At 40.5% G+C, this 13,200-nt stretch overlaps 1 protein-coding gene across 4 annotated transcripts in view; it reads right to left on the reverse strand.

The window, feature by feature from the left end:
• Positions 1–13,200, reverse strand: part of PKNOX2 (PBX/knotted 1 homeobox 2) — a 334,489-nt gene that overhangs the window by 33,071 nt on the left and 288,218 nt on the right. The window lies entirely within an intron of this gene.

Here is a 13,200-nt window from a genome sequence, read left to right on the forward strand (position 1 = left end):
ATTTTGAGATGCAATTCTCAACTCAAAATGATTGTACATTTGGGAAAGTTGTAAATTTGGAAATTAAATACATCTAGGTAAAAGTAGGAAAGTGAGTGAGAGAGAACCTGGAAAGCCTTTATAAAACTAAAATATTTGACTGTCTGTGTTATCAATGCATAGTTGGGATAAAAATGTTTGAAAATAAAATACAGGTAAAATAAAATACAGGTAAAATAAAATACAGGTAAAATAAAATACAGGTAAAATAAAATACAGGTAAAATAAAATACAGGTAAAATAAAATACAGGTAAAATAAAATACAGGTAAAATAAAATACAGGTAAAATAAAATACAGGTAAAATAAAATACAGGTAAAATAAAATACAGGTAAAATAAAATACTCAACTTACAACAGTTCATTTAATGACCATTCAAAGTTGCAATGGCACTGAAAAAAAGTGAGTTTAGACTATTTTTCACACTTACGACCACTGCAACATCCCCATAGTGATATAATCAAAATTCAGATGCTTGGCAACTGATTCATATTTATGACAGTGTCTCTGGGTCCTTTTGTAACCTTCTGACAAGCAAAGTCAGTGGGGAAAGCAGATTTGCTCAGCAAATGTGTCACTAACTTAACAATTGTAATAATTCACTTAACTGTGGCAAGAAAGATTGTAAAGTGGAGAAAAATTCACTTAACAAATGTCTCGCTTAGCAACAGAAATTTAGGGCTCAATTGTCGGCCTAGTTTGAGGACTACCTGTAGAGATGGAAAAATAGCATTTGAACGGTGAGGTGTGCTGTATCCTTGTTGGAAAACTGGTTTTCCTGATACACAACCAGTCAATAAACTTCTTAGGAACTTCTGACTCCTCGGATTTCAAGTGAGCCCCCACAATATGACTTTGGCAATTCAGCTTTTAGGCTTCTTGAGTACATTGTACAAGCCATCTGCTCTTCCTGGCTGTCACTAGCCTTGCCAGCAAGACAAGCCTTTTGCCAAGGCAAACTAAATTTATAGTGAGACATTCTTTTCCGCGAGCTGGTGGCATTATCAGTATGCAACAGAGGGAAAGCCCCGAAGCAGAATAGACGCAGAACAGAAATATTCAATTATTAAGAAAGACAAGTCTTGTAATTTTTTTTTTTGGGGGGGGAGGGGGGAGATAACAGGTCAGCATTCAATTAACACTTTTCATTGCTCATTATGTATTTGTCTTATCTAGGTAAATCCATATAGCTAATATTACTTTTTTCAAGATGCTGATCAATATATAATGAACAATGTTCCACCATCCAGAAAAATGAGGACCCAGGTTGACTCAGCCTTCCATCCTTCCGAGGTGGGTAAAATGAGCACCCAGACTGTTGGGGGCAATATGCTGACTCTGTAAACTGCTTAGAGAGGGCTGAAAGCCCTATGAAGTGGTATATAAGTCTAACTGCTATATTGCTAAAATGCCAATGTATGTGAAAGTAACCCAGCAGAAACACTGTTTGACTGATTTCTTATATCTTCGTAGTATTCACTGATGTATTTTTTGGACAGACATTCCGTTTCCATCCTGGCTCGCTATTCTGAAGAGTTGGAGCCTTGTTGCTTCCCCGATATTTAAGAAATTACATCTTGGCTTGCTGTCCACAAGTAAAGTTGTGGTATGACTTTGATTTATTCCAGACATTATCAGAGGGTTGGCTGTAGGAATCTACTTGATGCTTGTTATTTTTATCACAAATAGCAATAGCAATAGCAGCTAGACTTTCAGCCCTCTCTAAGCGGTTTACAGAGTCAGCATATTGCCCCCACAGTCTGGGTCCTCATTTCACCCACCTCGGAAGGATGGAAGGCTGAGTCAACCTTGAGCCGGTGAGATTTGAACCGCTGAACTGCAGATAACAGTCAGCTGAAGTGGCCTGCAGTACTGCACCCTAACCACTGCGCCACCTCGGCTCTCATGAATAGTCCATCAATTGGGTCAGAGGAAATATAATAGCTGCCGATCCAACATGTATCAGCAATGGTTAGGTTGTCTGTTAACATATATTCAACCTAGGATTTTGTTATCAGGAACAGAACCTTAACTTTCAAACAGAGATCCGTTCCTGGTCTTTTTCCAACAATAGTTTTTCGGTAAACTGGAGAAGAATTGTTAAGCAATTGCAAAGCAGAAACTTCTGCAAATCTTTGAAAAATTGATTCAGAAACTGAGAGCTGGTTTGGTGTAGTTGTTAAGGCGCTGGCCTAAAATTATATCTGACCTATATTATATCTGTCCTAAGTGGTGCTTTTCCAAAAGGCACCTGATTTTAAAATGTCTGCAGAATGAAACTGGAACCATGAAGCAGTGTGGCTACAGATAAAACATTCATCCAGGATTCTTTTAAATCCTTTCTTACGATGAGAAATGTCTACTTTTGTGTATGTTTGTAGAACTTCCAAAAGTTCAAAATTTCAAAAATGAATATTTTCTACTGGAGTTTTGTCGTTTTTAACAAAGCCTTCCCCCAAATAAAATTTTTAGTGTCATACTATTTTGTGCCATTCCCTCAATAAGGGAAGTTACACTCATACTTTGATACCAGTATGAATACATCTGTAGAATAAATTTAAAATTCAGTGAATGAGTAGACAGTCATGCCTATTCAGATTTTCATGGAAAGCAAATATAAAACTTCAAAAACTGGAAAGTCTTTGAAAGTCTGGATCCTTTCAAGTTGCCTTAGCATTTCCTAAAGCAAAGATTTTTTTAAACTGTCAGAATAACTTAGATGTCTATTGCTTATATTAAGCCCAGTATTTCCATATTCAATAAAGATTACCACTTCGAGGTTAGCTAGTACAGTTACTGTATTTACATATGCGAGACAATCACTTTGTAATTCAAGGAGTGAAGGATCTTTGAGTTATAATCTAAGAGGAGAGAACAAACTAAGAACTAAGGATAAATGTCCTGAGTGTTAGAATAATTAATCAATGGGACCACTTGCCTCCAGAAGTTGTGGTTACTCCAACACGGGAGGTTTTTAAGAAGAGATGGACAACCATTTGTCTGAAATGTTAGAGCAGAGGGTTGGACTAGAAGACCTCCAAGGTCCTTTCCAAATCTGTTATTCTGTTATTCTTCTAATAGAGGAGTGGATCCTTCAACCATAAGGAGTCTGTTCTACAACAGCTTCCATCATTTTTTACTATTGGACTTGTTGATGAGACTGATGACAGTTGAGGTTCAGAGCATCTGGAGGGGGTCAAAGTTTTCCATTGCTGCAATCTTTCCTAATGACCTGATGCTGTTGTATTACGAGCTCCATCATTTCTTGATAGGAGACATGCGGCGCTGAATGAGGTCCAATAATACAGTATGCTAGGAACCATGGTTGAGAAAGGCTGCACTAATGGAAAAAGAAAGGAAGACTCGCTTGTGCTGTTGGGAGGCCTCCTTCCCTGGGGAAAAGGAGAATTGTGCACAAAGCTCTCCATCACTTATATGCCCATCTTTGGAAGGTTTATTTGGAGATTCCTTGAGATATTCTGTTGTAGCATAAGTGCAGGCATGCATAGGTATGCTGGAACACATATGCGGAACTAGACAGCAGTAATGATTTACCATAAGGTCAGTAATACAAACTGCTGACTTTGAGCATTATGTAGGGCAGAGGTTACAACTTGCTGACTTTGAGCATTAGGGGTCAGAGGTTTGTGTGGCAAATAGATGATTTACTATACCATAGACTTGTACAACCATGATTGGCCTACATAGACCTTGCAACTCCACCCTTTCTTTGTGTATTCTCAATAAAAGAGGCACCCGTCTCATCCCGAGGGAACTCGTGTCCGTGTCTTCCTTCATCATTGGCCTCATGGGCGACCCGCGGAGAAATCGCAATATTCAGTTCATATATTGAAAAAGGATCTCGTCTCATGTCAGAAATGCAGGAACCAGAGAGGGGGAAATTATTTATTTAAATTTCAAAAGATTACAAATTTCAATGAAAGCGAACTTATTTAATTCTCAGCCCCATTGATGGCAGGGATATTTCCAAGCAGCAAGCCAGTCTGCATGCATTTTGGTCCCAGGGCCCCCCCACTGTAAAAGATGGATAGTTGTTTGAATAGTGCCACATTCGCAGTAAATATCCTTGTCCTCTGATAGAAACTCCCATTTTTTTTCCTTTGTGGTCTTTAGTTCTAGCCAAACCACGGTGCGGTCTATTTAAACATCTCCAAAGCATCAACTTCTTCTCTGAACCTCCAGGCAACTCCTCAAGTGGTTCTCTCCAATTCTAAAGACATTTAATTTGAAATTTCCATATTTTTAATCATTTAATCTGTTTGAGGTGTAACAACAATCTCCCCGGCACAATCTAAAAAGCTCCTTCTTGATTTCAATCAAAAAAGGATCAGAAACCTAAATCTTGAACGCTCTTCTTCTGCACGGTGGGTAGAAGGTAACCAGCTCTTCTCCTTGTATGGATTCACCACTATCTAATGATTTCTCTTCTTCCTTCTAGGGCCATCCTTAGAATCACACCAGGCAGTGTGAGAAAGGGAAGGAGGTATGTACATCTGGCCATCCAGATCCATAGCTCCAGCGGGAAACATGAACTTCACTTAAATATTTTATTCCACACTTGCATGCCTTTCCTCCCAGCCTAGTATTTTACATGGGGCAGAATGAAAACTGCCCAATTTGTATAACTGCAGAGGGGAAGAGAGAGTCCCGTTTCGGCATTGAACTTGCATTCTCTTCTTTTCCCAAGGCTGCTTGTTCTTCTCTCGCTCTTTCTCTCTCTCTCTCTCCCTGTAACACGAATCTGAGTAATTAACAACTTGAGGAAAACATTAGCAAGCTGCCTTCAACAATGCTGGCACCAGAGTGGGATTTTTATCCTGCTGCATCATTTTCCAGTGGGGGGGGGAGGGTCAAGATCACCATGAGCGCAGATGATTCTTCTATTTCAAGATGCTGGGATTAATTCTGAACCATGACAAATTTCACTCTCTCTCTCTCTCTCTCTCTCCCCTTTCTTAAAACAGATACGTTATGCCAAGATGCCTTGGAAGAAAAACATTGACTTTTCAGTGCTCCTAGCCACTTCCTTTCAGATGTGGTTCTTTTAGAATAGAGTAGAATAGAATATCAGTGTTGGAAGGGATCTTGGAGGTCTCCTAGTCCAACCCCCTCCTCAAAAAGGAGACCCTATACCATTTCTGACAGGTGACTGTCTAATCTGTTCTTAAAAGCCACCAGTGATGCAGCATCTACAACTTCTGAAGGCATGCTATACCACTGGTTGATTACTACTGTAATGCGCTCTACATGGGGCAGCCCTTGAAGAGCATTCGGAGACTGCAGCTTGTCCAGAATGCAGCCGCGCGAGCGATTGTGGGTGCACCTCGGTACACCCACGTCACACCTATCCTCCGCGAACTGCACTGGCTGCCTATTGGACTCCGGATGCGCTTCAAGGTGCTAGTCATTACTTTTAAAGCCCTACATGGTATCGGACCTGGGTACTTGAGAGACCGCCTTCTGCCAATTACCTCCTCACGACCGATTAGATCCCACAGATTAGGCCTCCTCTGGATTCCATCAACTAACCAGTGTCGTTTGTCGACCCCCCGGGGGAGGGCATTCTCTGTGGCTGCTCCGGCCCTCTGGAACGATCTCCCCGTGGAGATCCGGACCCTCGCCACCCTTCAGGCTTTCCGCAACGCTGTTAAAACCTGGCTGTTCTGGCAGGCCTGGGCTGATGAGTTCCCAGCCCCCACTCAAATTGTTGCGGCTGTTGATGAGTTTTTAATCTGTTTGTATTTGTCTGTCTTTTCGTTTTTTGTATTTCCCCTTTCCCCTATTTAGTTTGTTAGCCGCCCTGAGTCCCCTCGGGGAATAGGGCGGCATACAAGTTCAATAAAACTAAACTAAACTAAACTAAACTTGATTGTTCTGTCAGAAATTTTTTCCTTAGTGCTAGGTTTTCATCTCAGTTTTCATCACCACCAAATTGAGGCAAACCCTATTTTATTGCCTTTAGGATGAAAATCCAAGGGCAGAAGATTTATGATTTCGCACAACCTGTCTCCAGTACATCGAGGCAGCAAAGCTGCTACATCCTCATCATTACTGCATTCAGATGAGTTGCGCAGATGGATGACTAGCTGTGGGATGTTTACAAAGAGACGTGGGATTCAAGAATGTAAATAAAGCATGTGAATGTGTTTGTAATCCATCAAAATAATGCCACATCACCTTCAGAGAAAACAGGGCGCCAGTGAATTAATGTAACTGGTCCAGGGCTAAGACTGGGTACCCACTGATGCTTGAACCCAGAGCATCTCTTTTGAGTTAATGGCATATTTTCCCACCAAAGCTTAGTGCAAGGTCAGCAGACTCCAGGATCAGTGTCATAACCTTGAAAGGCTTCTGAAAAGGACACCTGTCCATTCAGCCTCCCCTTAAATCAATGGTAATTAATAAACCGATGCAAGAAAAATTTAGTTCAGCAGCAAGAAAGGCACATCTAAAAATCCACATTTTTATCAACCCCTTTAAAAGGAAATTCTCTCTAAAATCTATGCCAACTGGGCATATGAGGATATTCTTCTCACCATTTCAGGTATCTTCATACCTTTCCCACCTTAATCACACACTCATAAACTACTACTAAACTACTCAGTTTGAAATTTAAAGTGATCTGCAAGAATCCGTCTATAAAATCTGAATACCAACAATAACAACAACAAAAATAATTTTCTTTTCCTTAAAGGGCCCTGTATATACCTCACTATTTTATAACAATAATATATAATTGTCATATTACTATTACAAAGATCAGTACTGAGAAGGGTGTAATATTGTGCACATACACGCACAGACAATCATGTGCACATTCATTTTATTAAACATGTCACATAACCCCTAATCCCGATTAAGGCTATTATTCAGTTTTCTCCCTTGCAACCACCTATTTCAATTTGGGGTTTTGGGTTAGTCAATAATGTAAAATCATCTGCAGTTTCTGGCTCCTGAATCCAATGTGATGGCCGGGAGATTGAAACCCGGCACACTGCCAATGACTTCCTTGCATGGGATCTCTATATCTATCTGGAGGATTAATGCACGAACTGTACAGTAACAAAAAAACAACAACAAACAATCATGTCACCTCTTAAAGAATAACAAATTGATTGTGCTGTAACAAATTTGTTTCCTGGACTACGGCCCTCTCGACTTCACTTCTACAGCATCTTTTGCAGCCAACAGGAAGGCAAATGTGTAAGAATGTAATCTCCACTCTTGAAAGACTTAAAGAATGAACCACAGGTTGCCTTGCAAACATATATCAAAAAGAGGCACCCTGCGAGTTTCCCAGAATTTGCTTCTCCAAAGAAAAAGAAAGACACAAACACTTTCTTAAATGTCTATGGAAATTCTCAGTCATCCAGGTCATGGTTGTCTCAAAGGTGCTTTTTCAAAAGGGCAACTGGATTTTGTTTTTTTCTGAGGACATTTTCCATGTCATTCGAGAAGCTTCTCACTTCAGAACGGAAAAAGTTTCTTGGGCGAAAAGCAACCTGTCTTCCAGGAAAAAAACAAAGCCCAGTTGCATTTTGAAAAAAAAAAAAAACACCTTTGGGACAAATACTTTCATACCTCCACTAATCTCAAAAGCAACTTTGGGAATTCACAGAACTGTGGAATCATCAGCTTGGACTATGGAGGTCTTCTAGTCCAATTCCATGCTCAAAAAAAGGAATCCTCAGACCATCCCAGAAAACTGGCTGCCCAAACTTTGTTTGAAAACCACCAGACCCATGACTCTGCCAGGCAGGGGTTCCAATGTGTAAGAGCATGTATGTTCAGGAATGTCCTCCTTGTTTTAAGTTTGGGCCTCTCTTTTGCTATGACGTTTTCACCCTTTGCTTTTAGTCTTAACACTTGGGCGCTCTGGAGAATAAATCCACACCCTCTCCCCTGTGACAGCCCTTCAAATATGGTAGAGCTCTCCAACCACATGCTGCACTCTTTCGTGGCGTCCCCCAACACTCCTCCTGCATTAAATTCATATATTTATTTTATTTATTTATTTATTAGACTTATATACCGCTTCATAGGGCTTTCAGCCCTCTCTAAGCGGTTTACAGATTTTTTAGCAAATTGAGTCAGCAACTTGCCCTCACAGTCTGGGTCCTCATTTCACCCACCTCGGAAGGATGGAAGGCTGAGTCGACTTTGAGCCGGTGAGATTTGAACCGCTGAACTGCAGATCACAGTCAGCTGAAGTGGCTTGCAGTACTGCACCCTAACCACTGCGCCACCTCGGCTCTTATATACAGGTAGTCCTCAACTTACAACAGTTCCTTTAATGACTGTTCAAAGTTACAATAGCACTGAAAAAAAAGGGACATGATCATTTTTCACAGTTACAACCTTTCTAGTCTCCGCATGCTCAGGTGGTCAAAATCCAGATGGTCGGCAATTAGTTTGTATTTATAACCGTTGCTGTGACCTTCTCACAAACAAAGTCAATGGGGAAGAAACCGGATTCACTTAGCAACGTGGTTACTAACTTATCAACTGCAGCGATTTGCATAAAAACGGAGGAAGGAAATGTCATAAAATGGGGCAAAATTCACTTAACAAATGTCTCATTTAACAACAGAAATTTTAAGCTCAATTGTGGTCATAGGTTGCGGATTGCTTGTACAGGCCATAATAATTATTAATAATTCCCACTTTTAATTGCCATACGATTGCAACAGATGGCCCGTGCTAACAGAAGAAACAAGAGGGAGAAGAAGTAGCAGTAGTTGTAGGGCAATAAGAGTAGAGTAGAGTAGAGTAGAGTAGAGTAGAGTAGAGTAGAGTAGAGTAGAGTAGAGTAGAGTAGAGTAGAATTATATCTGGAGTAGAATTATAGAGTAGAATTATAGAGTAGAATTATAGAGTAGAGTAGAGTAGAATTATATCTGGAACTGCTGATCCCTCCAGAGTGTCTGCGTTTCTCATTATTCCAAGCACTTGTTCAATATCCATGACTGGGAATAACTCTAAAAGGTCATGCAGTTTTGATAGGAAATAATTAACATTTCCTAACTTTAATGATCAAATGCCCAGTGACCTCATCAGCACTGGGATTTTAAATGACAGAAGCTCAGAAAAATCAAGCCAAAGTCAGCTAAGAAGCTAAATTGCCACATGTTGCTATTAGGGAGTTAATGGAGAGTGGCCAGTAATATGGACGTACAATGCACGGACCGATGTGAGTTGTTAAGGCAAGCTCAGCCAAGTCTCTCCCCATCACATGATGAGCGTTTGCTTTGAGAATCTTCAAAGATAGAGCATAGAGGACTTTGAACACGATCTGTAGGCTTCCCACAGCTCAGAAGCCATTGAGCATAGCACCATGCAGTAAGAAAGACAGAAATATCCAAGAAAATAATTTGTTCCAATATAACAACATCAACAATGCAAGATTATTAGATGTACTAGAAAAGTATAGGAGGGTTTTCCTTAGTGGCACACAGAATCAAGTTGTATCACAAATAATCTATTGGGAGACTTAGGAGGAACTGCTCTCTCTGTGACTCATGGCACATCATTGTTGTTGTGGACATAAACACTGGAATGGGGATCATTGTGCACACTGGAAGAATCTCAGGCATATAAATCTGACAACTAATGCTTTTAATCTGAATGTAATACAATGACTGCTTGCCACCATTACAATGGTGGGATTCAAATAATTTAACAACCGGTTCTCTGCCCTAATGATTTCCTCTAACAACCAGTTCACCAAACTGCTCAGAAAGTTAAGAACCGGTTCCCCCGAAGTGGTGCGAACTGGCTGAATCCTACTACTGCACCATTACCACAATCAACCTTGATGATACTTCTGATTATGGTTTCTTTCTCCGCCTTCCCACATTCATCAGAAAATTGGAATAGAAGGCACAGAATGGCTAAAATGGAAAGTCTATTCAATGTTTCAAAGGAACATATAACAATCAAAAGCTGGAATGTCACCAACATTTCTGGTATCCACTGGATTTGATAACCTATAGTTCCAAAGGAAACCCTGAAATATATTTTGACAATTGTTGAACTTGTTAAGATAGGAAACAAATGAAAAAAAGTAGCGTAACCAATAAACAAATTGGTAATCTTTTATTTTTAAAAAAGACACCCCCCCACCCCTCAGAAACAAATGAAAAAAAGTAGCGTAACCAATAAACAAATTGGTAATCTTTTATTTTAAAAAAAGACACCCCCCCCCACCCCTCACCCCAGTGACAATTATGTCTGGGACTTAACATATGTGGGATGCAATCATAGCGGTCTTCAGTAAGAGGTGAGGGAAAGTGATGTTGTGTGCTTCATGATGTCATCATGCAAATTATAATAATAATAATAATGCAAATGTTGCAAAAGGCACATTTGTTCTACTTGCTGCAGAATGTAAGCAATTTGCTGATTTAAAGAATGACATCACGATGATTGAAGCATTATTTTGATGTCTTTGTTCTACTACTTCTTGTACTGTTCTACTACTCACAGACCAGAGGTGAGTTCCTATCAGTTTGCATCTATTCGGTAGAACCGGTTCGTCAAATCTACCGAACCGGTTAGAAGAGGTTCCACCAGTGCACCCGGAAAGCAGGCCACACCTACAGAAGAGCTTCCAAAATTTTTTGAAACCCACCACTGGTCCTTGGATATGATCATTCTACACTATCATGCTCATATTTATAAAACTCAGTGCCTCTGTGAAAGGTAAGGATGACTACTGCGTTTGTGGTGCAATCAGAACATTGCGTGTGTTGAAGTTGTTTTAACGCAAACCAAAGATGCCTTTTAAAAAACAAGTTTACATCATATTCTTATGCATGCCAGTGCTGTGTGTGAGGTAATTTAAGGTGGTTCTGACAAGTGTCGTCGGCATCTTCATATCCGGTCACATGGGCGGCAAGCCACTCCCATCCGGTCACATGGACGGCAAACCACTCCCACGAAGGAGGCCACCCCAACAGACTAGGTTCAAACAATTTTTGAAACCCACCACTGTCACAGACCCAGCCAATCCCACTTTGTGGTGATTATTGGAACCCTCGGCTGTCTTTCCCATCCCCTCCATTAATAAATGTGCCTCCGGTCACCCAAAACGTTCCCATCACTGCTCTACATCTCTGCAAGAGCATGCAAAAAGAGTATTCGTGCCTGAGCACAAAAGTTGAAGGCAAAACAGGATGAGGAAAAAAGCGCCTGAAAACATGAAATGGCTCAGTAAGTTTAGAAACATTCTGCAAAATAAGCCAAGGAGCATTTGTACCAAGCTCTGCGCTAAGAGGCTGATTCCGCACGCAGCGTTTGAGAGCACGGATTTGGGATTTCTCAGGACTGTATAAAATCCACCCCATTCCATCCCATTATATATATATTCTGGGGTAGCTTTCAGCTTCCCAAGCACTTCCACCAGCATGTTAAAATATATGGTAAATATAAAAATATATAAGTAATAAATAAATATGCATGTGTGTGTGTGTGTTTATGTATGTAAGTATGCATGCATGTATGTATGTATGCATGCATGCATGCATGTATGCATCAGTGGTGGGTTTCAAAAATTGTTCGAACCTACTCTGTGGGTGTGGCCTCCTTTGTGGGAGTGGCTTGCCGCCCATGTGACTGGATATGAAGATGCCGACGACGCTTATCAGAACCACCTTAAATTACCTCACACACAGCACTGGCATGCATAAGAATATGATGCAAACTTGTTTTTTTAAAAGGCATCTTTGGTTTGCGTTAAAACAACTTCAACACACGCAATGTTTTGATTGCACCACAAACGCAGTAGTCATCCTTACCTTTCACAGAGGCACGGAGTTTTATAAATATGAGCATGATAGTGTAGAATAATCATATCCAAGGACCAGTGATGGGTTTCAAAATTTTTTTGGAACCTCTTCTGTAGGTGTGGCCTGCTTTCCGGGTCCACTGGTAGAACCTCTTCTAACCGGTTTGGTAAATTTGACAAACCGGTTCTACCGAATAGGTGCGAACTGGTAGGAACCCACCTCTGGCATGTATGTATGTATGTATGTATGTACAGTATGTATGTATTTCTATTTTAACATGCTGGTGGAACTGCTTGGGAAGCTGAGAGCTGCCCCAGAATAAATGCTGAAGGATAATCTCCAACAGATACAGATGTTCTCATTCACATGTTGCTCCGATCAGCTTACAGTGGAATTTGCAAAGGTCAAATTCCTTCTCTATGCTTTCTGGAAGATCTGGATACTTTTGGCTTGTTTATTTTTAGAGCAGGAAGAAATCTGGTGGTAAGAAAGAGATATAGCCAACACAGGGTCCCCTGCTGTAGTGCAATGATAAAAGCACCAGTGTGTGAACAGTGCATATAGCACTACACAATGCATGGGCTCCAATTAAGCCTCTGTACTGCTGAAACCATGCAAACTGGTTCTTCATAGCATTACGCTGACTAAGCTATAGTTACACTGCCTTTGACATCATGCTCAATCCAGCCCTGAACTTTAAGACAAAACACCTATTTATACTACAATGAAAACTAATATTGTTTAAAAAACATCTCCAAGTCTGCATCTCGTCTGGAACGAGAGCATAAAACATCACAGAACTATGAAGCGATTGCGAATGAGCTCCAAGTAGAAACACAAAATATTTATAAAATGCTCATTGCAGCCCCAGCATTATTGTACACATTTCCATAAAAGTCTTGGGATTTCCAACTCTGCTCAAATGTTTGGATTCCCTCCCATGAGAACTGATAGCTTCTGGCCAGGCTCACATATTGTGCTATAGCTGGTTTCCTTAACTCTGGTTTGTGGGGTAAGTTATCCAGATATGCTCAGCCGAAGGAAAATGACCCACTTTGTCAGCTGGTGCCATCATTATACTTTCTATAATTCTCTTGGTTACAGTTACCTTGATCTGCCTCCAGGATTAATGGAAAAAACCCTAAGCCTCTAGTAAGGCAGAGGAAAGTATTATATAGTACAGCATTATGTCATACAAATGAAGATTAATTTTAGCCGGTGTCTTTGGAAAGGGCTAAGGGAAAAGTTGGAGAGTAGATAGACAAGTCCCATCAAGAACAAATACTGTTTGAATTTCATAAGCGGTTTTGCATTTCCCACTAACAAATGGAAAGAGTAACACCTACACTTGCAG

Source organism: Thamnophis sirtalis, unplaced genomic scaffold, assembly GCF_051295495.1.
Source record: "Thamnophis sirtalis isolate CommonGarterSnake01/CBP01778 unplaced genomic scaffold, rThaSir2_p1.2 scaffold_2, whole genome shotgun sequence".
Taxonomy (NCBI): domain Eukaryota; kingdom Metazoa; phylum Chordata; class Lepidosauria; order Squamata; family Natricidae; genus Thamnophis; species Thamnophis sirtalis.